We start from the raw sequence: 7936 nt of genomic DNA, 5'->3' as shown, positions 1-7936 counted from the left end.
CGTGTTGGAATGATCACGCTTTTATCTTGACAAATGCTTAATGCGCATGGAGTTGGTCGGATGGAAAGATCAGGAGAGACTGCAAAAACGCCCCCACAGCACCCTGTAGAGCAGAAAATTATAGGAAGAAGCTGTAGTAACCACCTCCCCTTAACATTCTGTGTAGGAGGTCACTACGAGTCACTCTCCTATTTAGCACCTTGTGAGTAATATACATAAGGGGGGGCGGGGAAAAACCTTGCTTACAAATGAGAGTAGGTCCACATGACTTGAGACCTGCCAAGTTGAACACAAACCATTAGGTCCTCAATAAACTTTTTTTTTTTTTTTTTTGCAGCAAAATTAGGCGTGTCAAGCCCCACGGCGGGCCACAATAATGTCTAGGGTAGGGGCAAGAATTTACAGGCCTGAACTAGCCCCATGTCACACCTTAGCTCCTTGTTTTCTAAACCCTCGACCAGAATGACATGACCAGGAGTGATGGCAGATGTTTGCAAGCTAGCAGGGCCGCCTGTGGGTTTATGAACGCTGCTTCAGCCTTCGGAGCTCCATGCTGGGGGCTGTACTGCAGATGGGGCTATAATCTGCTCCCTTAATTGAAAACATGCTTATCTTCCTCCTTGCAGGATCTGTTTCCACTTCAATAAGAAGGCTGCTGGTGTCCCAAGAGCTCAAAGCACAAGGCAAACCTCTCTCGGGTGAGGCACCGGCAGGTGCTGGGACAGTGATGGCCAAACTTGGCCCTCCAGCTGTTTTGGGACTACAGTTCCCATCATCCCTGACCACAGCTACGGATGATGGGAGTTGTAGTCCAACAACAGCTGGAGGGCCAAGTTTGGCCATCACTGTGCTGGGAGAATGGGAGGTCCTCCCAGCCATGGTGTAGACACAGATTGGGTCAAATGTCCACTGCTTCCCTGCCTGTCCACACATTGAGTTGGTGATGCTGAAGAATAGCCTGTTAGGCCTTGCGCTTCGGTGTGTGTTCTTTGGCCTTGAGCTTTCCACTCCTTGGTTTGACCGGTCTGTCCCCAAACTGGGAACGAGTCGAGTCTGCACTTACACTTGTGTAATTGCTGTGGCTTCCCACCAAGAACCATGGAGGTTCCATCACCAATGATGGTTCTCCAGTCTCTGTAAGGGATGGGGGTGGGATGACTATTAAATGTGCCCAAGATACAGCTATGCCTTCTGTTTCACTACATGGCATTCAGTGCTAGTCCTACACAGAGTAGATCCATTTAAGCTAAGAGACATGGCTAATTTCATTAATTTCAATGGGTCCACTCTTAGTAGGACTTAATTTTAGCACTAAACAGAGCGATGGAATCATCTCCCCTCTCTTCCCCCCATGTTCTGCTTTTGGGTTTCTCCTGACCTTCTTGGGTAGATTTGAGGGGGAAACCCCATTGCGTTCCTGGAGTCTCCCAGTAGCAAAACACGTTGGGGAGGGACACATTCACACCAAACATTTAAAGAACTATGATGCAACTTTAAACTGTCATGTCTCTTCCCCCTCCAAAAAATTATGGGAGCTGTAGTTTGTTAAGGGTGCTGAGAGTTGTTAAAGGTAAAGGGACCCCTGACCATTAGGTCCAGTCGTGACCAACTCTGAGGTTGCGGCGCTCATCTCGCTTTATTGGCCGAGGGAGCCGGCGTACAGCTTCCGGGTCATGTGGCCAGCATGACTAAGCCGCTTCTGGTGAACCAGAGCAGCGCACGGAAATGCCGTTTACCTTCCTGCCAGAGCGGTACCTATTTATCTACTTGCACTTTGACGTGCTTTCGAACTGCTAGGTTGGCAGGAGCAGAGACCGAGCAACGGGAGCTCACCCCGTTGCGGGGATTCGAACTGCCGACCTTCTGATCAGCAAGTCCTAGGCTCTGTGGTTTAACCCACAGCGCCACTCGCGTCCCTTTGAGAGTTGTTAGGAGGCCCCTATTCATCTCCCAGAGCTACAATTCCCGGGGAGTCCTGTGAAGAGTGAATTATTAAACCACTTTGGGAATTATGAAGGGAATAAGGGTCTCCTAGCCACTCTCAGCCCCCTTGAACTACAGCTCCCAGAATTCTGTGGAGGGGGCAGCCACGACTGTTTAAAGTGGTATCATAGCGCTTCAAATGTAAGGTCTGAATGTGGCCTTAGTGTTGCGTTGAATTCCACTGCTTAACTTTGAGTTGTCCCCCCCCAGCAATGCCTATGGGATTCCTCTGGAGTAAGTGGCTTGAATGTTTGAGCCTTAACTTCCTATTTGTCAAGGTGACACTTTAGCCCACTCTGCCTTCCCTGAATCATTTGGCTTTGGCTAGCGCTAATGGGATGACTCACGAGTGCTTTGAGGAGATACATTTGCATGTAGCCTGGGCACAACTAGGCTTTGGTTTCCAATGCCTTACTAAAAAGGTCACTTCTTTAAAAAACTATAAAAGAAAACTTTAGCCTGTAGCTTAAAACACATTTGCCTGTCTGGACTTGCAGGAAGTGGTGATTCGTAGGACATTGGAAAGCAGAAAGGCCTTTAAGTAACCCTTGTTTTTGAAACAAGTCACACTTTCCATTTGATTCAAAGATTGTGCCCTTCTGACAAATCACTAGGAAAAACCTGGTTTTTTTCCTGGGCAGATGGGATGATAGGAAAGTCAGCTCACCAGGCAACTAAGAGGATCATATCCATGTTGGGATGTCTCCTGTCTGCATATTTGGATGATCAATATTATCCCTATTTTTCAAGAGAGACGATCAGGGCAAGATGTTTTAGTGCCCAGGCTACCTTGCATGTGCAAAGAGGCCCATGCAGATGTAGGAAATTGAACCCAAGAAACTGCCTTAATATGCAGGCAAGTCTCACTCAGTACTGTTTATACCAGCGGTAGCCAACCTGGTGCCCTCTGGATGTTGCTGGACTCCAACTCCCATCAGCCCCCGCCAGTGGTCAGCAATGATGGCAGCTGGAGTCTAGCAAACATCTGAAGGTTTACGTTGACTGGCAGAAGCTCTCCAGGGATTTGGGCAGGAGACTTTCGTAGCCCTACCTGGTTGAAGCTGGAACCTTCTCTGTCCAAAGCAAGTGGCCCTCTATTCCAGACATCTTCATGGAGGAACGGGGATGGTGGCTGCGTTGCAACAGTAGGCTCCACCCTGATGTGGCTGCATTCATTGTACTGTCTGAGAAGGTCCCTGCAGACATGCAACTGTTTCCATGGAGAGCTTTGTTTTTTCCAGGAATGCATGTGTGTAATTAATACATATGAGTATTTGAGGGGAGGAGCTTGCTGTTGCTGCTGCATCCACCTCTCCTGTTTTGAGTGCGTTGCCCTGACTGAAAAGGGTGGTCTGTACACTATTCCCAGCTGGCTGAGTAAAATCAACAGCACTGTGTTTTCAATGAAAGTAGCTTGTGTTGCAAAAAGCCCTTAAGGCAGAACTTGCAACTATAGGAGTATCTTGTTTACACTGTACAGCACAAGTCACTGACATCCCTGGGGCTAGTCTGGAGTGAAGGCTGCTCCACGCAAGGCTTCCCCAGCCTGGTGCGCTCCAGGTAATTCTGAGCTACACTTCCCATCAGCCCCAGCCATGATAGCCCAGCATCAGGAATGGGAGTTGTAGTTCAGAACATCTGGAGGTTGTCTGGTTGCGGGGAGCTGTTTTAAACCAGCCAGAGATCACATGGCTGTCTGTGCTACATCTGGGGGCAGATCAGAGGGTGGCATGCCTTCTACAGAGAAAATCCTCGCTTGCGGAAAGCTAGCACAGCAGGGACAAGGCTCAACTCGAACTCTTCTCTGACACATTTTTTTTAAAATAATATTTATTAAAATTTTAAAAGTTACAAAAGGAAAAAGTAAAGACACCATACCAAGCAAAAAGAAAACAGCACATCACAGTAATAAAAAAAAGAAAAAAGGAGAAAAAGAAAAAAAAACCAGAAAAGTAAAATCCTTTAAAAAAAACTCAGCCAATCTTCCCATAACTTATCTTTCATTTGCTTGTTTCCTTGACCTCCTCACACCTCCCTTTTTTGTATTCTAGTTCAGTTAAGTATTTCAGCAAATCCTTCCCATCTTTTCCAATTTTTGTCCTGTAATTTATCTTAATATAATGTAACTTCACTTTCCCTCCTTTCACCAATTAACAGTCTGTTTTTTCCTAAACCTTCATAATATTTCTGCTAAGACCACATAACTTCATTCCAACATCCTTCTAACATTCATTAATTTTACAATGTTTCTGTAAATAATCTTTAAATTTCTTCCAATCTTCCTCCACCGACTCTTCTCCTTGGTCTCGGATTCTGCCAGTCATTTCCGCCAGTTCCATGTAGTCCATCACCTTCATCTGCCATTCTTCCCGGGTGGGTAGATCTTGAGTCTTCCAGTACTTTGCAATAAGTATTCTTGCTGCTGTTGTAGCATACATAAAGAAAATTCTATCCTTCTTTGGCACCAATTGGCCGACCATGCCCAGGAGAAAGGCCTCTGGTTTCTTCAGAAAGGTATATTTAAATACCTTTTTCATTTCATTATAGATCATCTCCCAGAAAGTCTTAATCCTTGGGCATGTCCAAGAAAGGTGAAAGAATGTACCTTCAGTCTCTTTACATTTCCAACATTTATTATCGGGCAAATGATAGATTTTTGCAAGCTTGACTGGTGTCATGTACCACCTGTAGATCATTTTCATTATATTCTCTCTTAAGGCATTGCATGCCGTGAACTTCATACCTGTGGTCCATAACTGTTCCCAGTCAGCCATCATAATATTATGTCCAACATCTTGTGTCCATTTAATCATAGCAGATTTCACCATTTCATCCTGAGTATTCCGTTTCAACAGCAAGTTATACATTCTTGACAAGTTCTTAATTTTGGGATCTAGCAGTTCTGTTTCCAATTTTGATTTTTCCACCTGGAAGCCAATTTTTTTGTCCAAATTATATGCCTCCATTATCTGATAATAATGAAGCCAATCTCGCACTCTATTTTTTAATTTTTCAAAACTCTGCAGTTTTAATCTGTCTCCCTCTTGTTCCAAAATTTCCCAATATTTCGGCCATTTGGCCTCCATATTGAGCTTTTTCTGAGCCTTCGCTTCCATTGGTGACAACCACCTTGGGGTTTTATTTTCAAGCAAATCCTTATATCTTATCCAAACATTGAACAGTGCTTTTCTGACAATATGGTTTTTAAACGCTTTATGTGCTTTGACCTTATCATACCACAAATATGCATGCCACCCAAATACATTGTTAAAACCTTCTAAATCCAGCACGTCAGTGTTTTCAAGAAGCATCCATTCTCTCAGCCAGCAAAAAGCGGCTGATTCATAATAAAGTTTTAAGTCTGGCAGGGCAAATCCACCTCTTTCTTTAGCATCAGTTAATATCTTAAATTTTATTCGGGGCTTCTTGCCCTGCCAGACAAATCTAGAGATATCTCTCTGCCACTTCTTGAAACAATCCATTTTATCCAAAATTTGCAATGTTTGAAACAAAAACAGCATCCTTGGCAATACATTCATTTTTATCACAGCAATTCGGTGTGGTGTAGTGGTTAAGAGCGGTAGTCTCGTAATCTGGGGAACCGGGTTCGCGTCTCCGCTCCTCCACATGCAGCTGCTGGGTGACCTTGGGCCAGTCACACTTCTTTGAAGTCTCTCAGCCCCACTCACCTCACAGAGTGTTTGTTGTGGGGGAGGAAGGGAAAGGAGATTGTTAGCCGCTTTGAGACTCCTGAAGGGGAGTGAAAGGCGGGATATCAAGTCCAAACTCCTCCTCCTCCTAGCAATGATAACTTCAGATTTGACCATATTTCTAAATCCTTTTTCACTTCCATCCAACATTTTTCATAGTTATCCTTAAATAAATTCACATTCTTGGCAGTCATATTGACCCCTAGGTATTTCACTTTCTTAACCAGTGTTAATCCTGTCTCCTTCTGAAACCTCTCTCTCTCAGTCACTGTTAGATTTTTCTCTAAAACCTTAGTTTTCATCTTGTTCAACTTAAAACCCACTACCTGACCAAATTCTTGAATCAGTTCCAGTACTCTTTTAGTACTAGAGTCTGGCTCCAGTAATGTCAATACCAAATCATCGGCAAATGCTTTCAATTTGTACTGTTTAGCTCCGACTTGTATACCTTTGACCATTTGGTCCCTTCTAATCATGTTTAAGAGAACCTCCAGGACTGTAAGAGAACCTCCAGGACCAAATAATTCTTTTTTAAAAAGAATTATTTAATGTTGACACTTGAACACTAACCCTTGCTACATGCACCCTGAAGGGCTAAACTCCAAGAACAGTTTTACCCCATGATCATCTGTTGATTTAAGACTAGCTCCGTGTAAAATCAATTTTCTGGCCAGACGTTCTAATACTTTGTTAGTTATATTAAATATGCTGGCAACCTGGCCATCAAAATCCTAATTATGGGACCCCAAACACTCTCACGCACTTTGGTGTGTTTTTTCCCCATTCGGGGCTTCTGTGCCTTTTTTTTAATCTGGTGTGACAGGAGGGGAATATGTAGTGGAGTTCTTTTTTTCCTTGGAATAAAGGTTCAATGATTTGGGCAGGTTGCATAAGAAAAGATGGCATTGCCTCACCCCTGGGACTGTCACCTTGTGCCTTTGAATGACTTATGACATGAAAAGCTTTGTATGACATAAAAAGCTGCCTACTGAGCCAGACCATTGGTCCATCTAGCTCAGTAATAATAATAATAATAAAAAAATAATTTTATTTATATCCTGCCCTCCCTAGCCAAAACCAGGCTCAGAGTGGCTAACAACATTAAAATGATACAACATTCTAAAATCATTTCATTATAAAATCAATTCAAATCAGATTAATGGCAACCATGGGGCTAGAATTCTGTGAGGATTGCCAAAGGAGGGGGTCAGGCTGTGCCCTGGCCAAAGGCCTGGTGGAACAGCTCTGTCTTGCAGACCCTGTGGAAAGATGTCAAGTCCCGCAGGGCCCTAGTCTCTTATGACAGAGCGTTCCACCAGATCGGGGCCATGGCTGAAAAAGCCCTGGCTCTGGTTGAGGCCAGCCTAACCTCTCTGTGGCCCGGGACCTCCAAGATGTTTTTGTTTGAAGACTGTAAGGTCCTCTGTGGGACATACCAGGAGAGGCAGTCCTGTAGGTACGAGGGTCCTAGGCCGTATAGGGCTTTGAAGGTTAAAACCAGCACCTTAAACCTGATCCTGTACTCCACCGGGAGCCAGTGCAGCTGGTATAGCACCGGGTGAATGTGATCCCGCAGCAAGGACCCCGTAAGGAGTCTCGCCGCGGCATTGTGCACCCGCTGGAGTTTCTGGGTCAGTCTCAAGGGCAGCCCCAGTATTGTCTCCACAGATTGGCAGCTTCTTTTCAGGGCTTCAGACATGTGGCATTCCTACCTGGAAATGCCAGAACTTGAACCTGGCACCTTCTGCATGCAGAGCAGAAGCTGTGTCACTGAACTGCAGCCCAGTAGACATTTTTGAGCAGCAGCCTTCTTTGTAATATTTGGAAGGGAGTTCAGATGAACCCCATCTCGTGATAAAAACACATCGAGAGGATAGGGTGATGCAGGCTACCCTTACTGTTCACTTGCCATACACACCACTCATTAAAAGCACATTCCCCCCCCCAAGAATCCTGGGAACTGTAGTTTGTGAAGGGTGCTGGGAATTGTAGCTCAGTGGTGGGTGAACTACAATTCGCTTTGTATGTCTTGTGTGTACACAGCCTTTGTTGATTAGGTACAGTGGCTAGAATCTGGATAATCAGGGGCACAGTCTGTAAGCAAAAGTAAAATTTCTTAACCTGCAGTCAGGTTACCTTTCCCCCTCTGACATGAGGACTAAAATAAACATTTGAACATCCAGGAGGGATGTTTTTTTAAAACAAAGAACAGGTTACTAAAGAAAACAGTACATAAAATGCTG

General features: G+C 44.6%; 1 long non-coding RNA gene across 1 annotated transcript; it reads right to left on the bottom strand.

Moving 5' to 3' along the window:
- Positions 1-1133: 1133 nt before the first annotated feature.
- Positions 1134-6324, bottom strand: LOC310766339. The gene is made up of 2 exons (XR_014550081.1): positions 6211-6324; positions 1134-3785 (listed from the first exon to the last, which is right to left on the bottom strand). It is a non-coding gene; the product is annotated as an uncharacterized lncRNA (long non-coding RNA).
- Positions 6325-7936: the final 1612 nt, after the last annotated feature.

Source organism: Podarcis filfolensis (genome assembly GCF_964270895.1).
Source record: "Podarcis filfolensis genome assembly, chromosome: 7".
In the NCBI taxonomy this organism is placed as follows: Eukaryota; Metazoa; Chordata; class Lepidosauria; order Squamata; family Lacertidae; genus Podarcis; species Podarcis filfolensis.
This window is presented reverse-complemented; position numbering and strand designations above follow the sequence as displayed.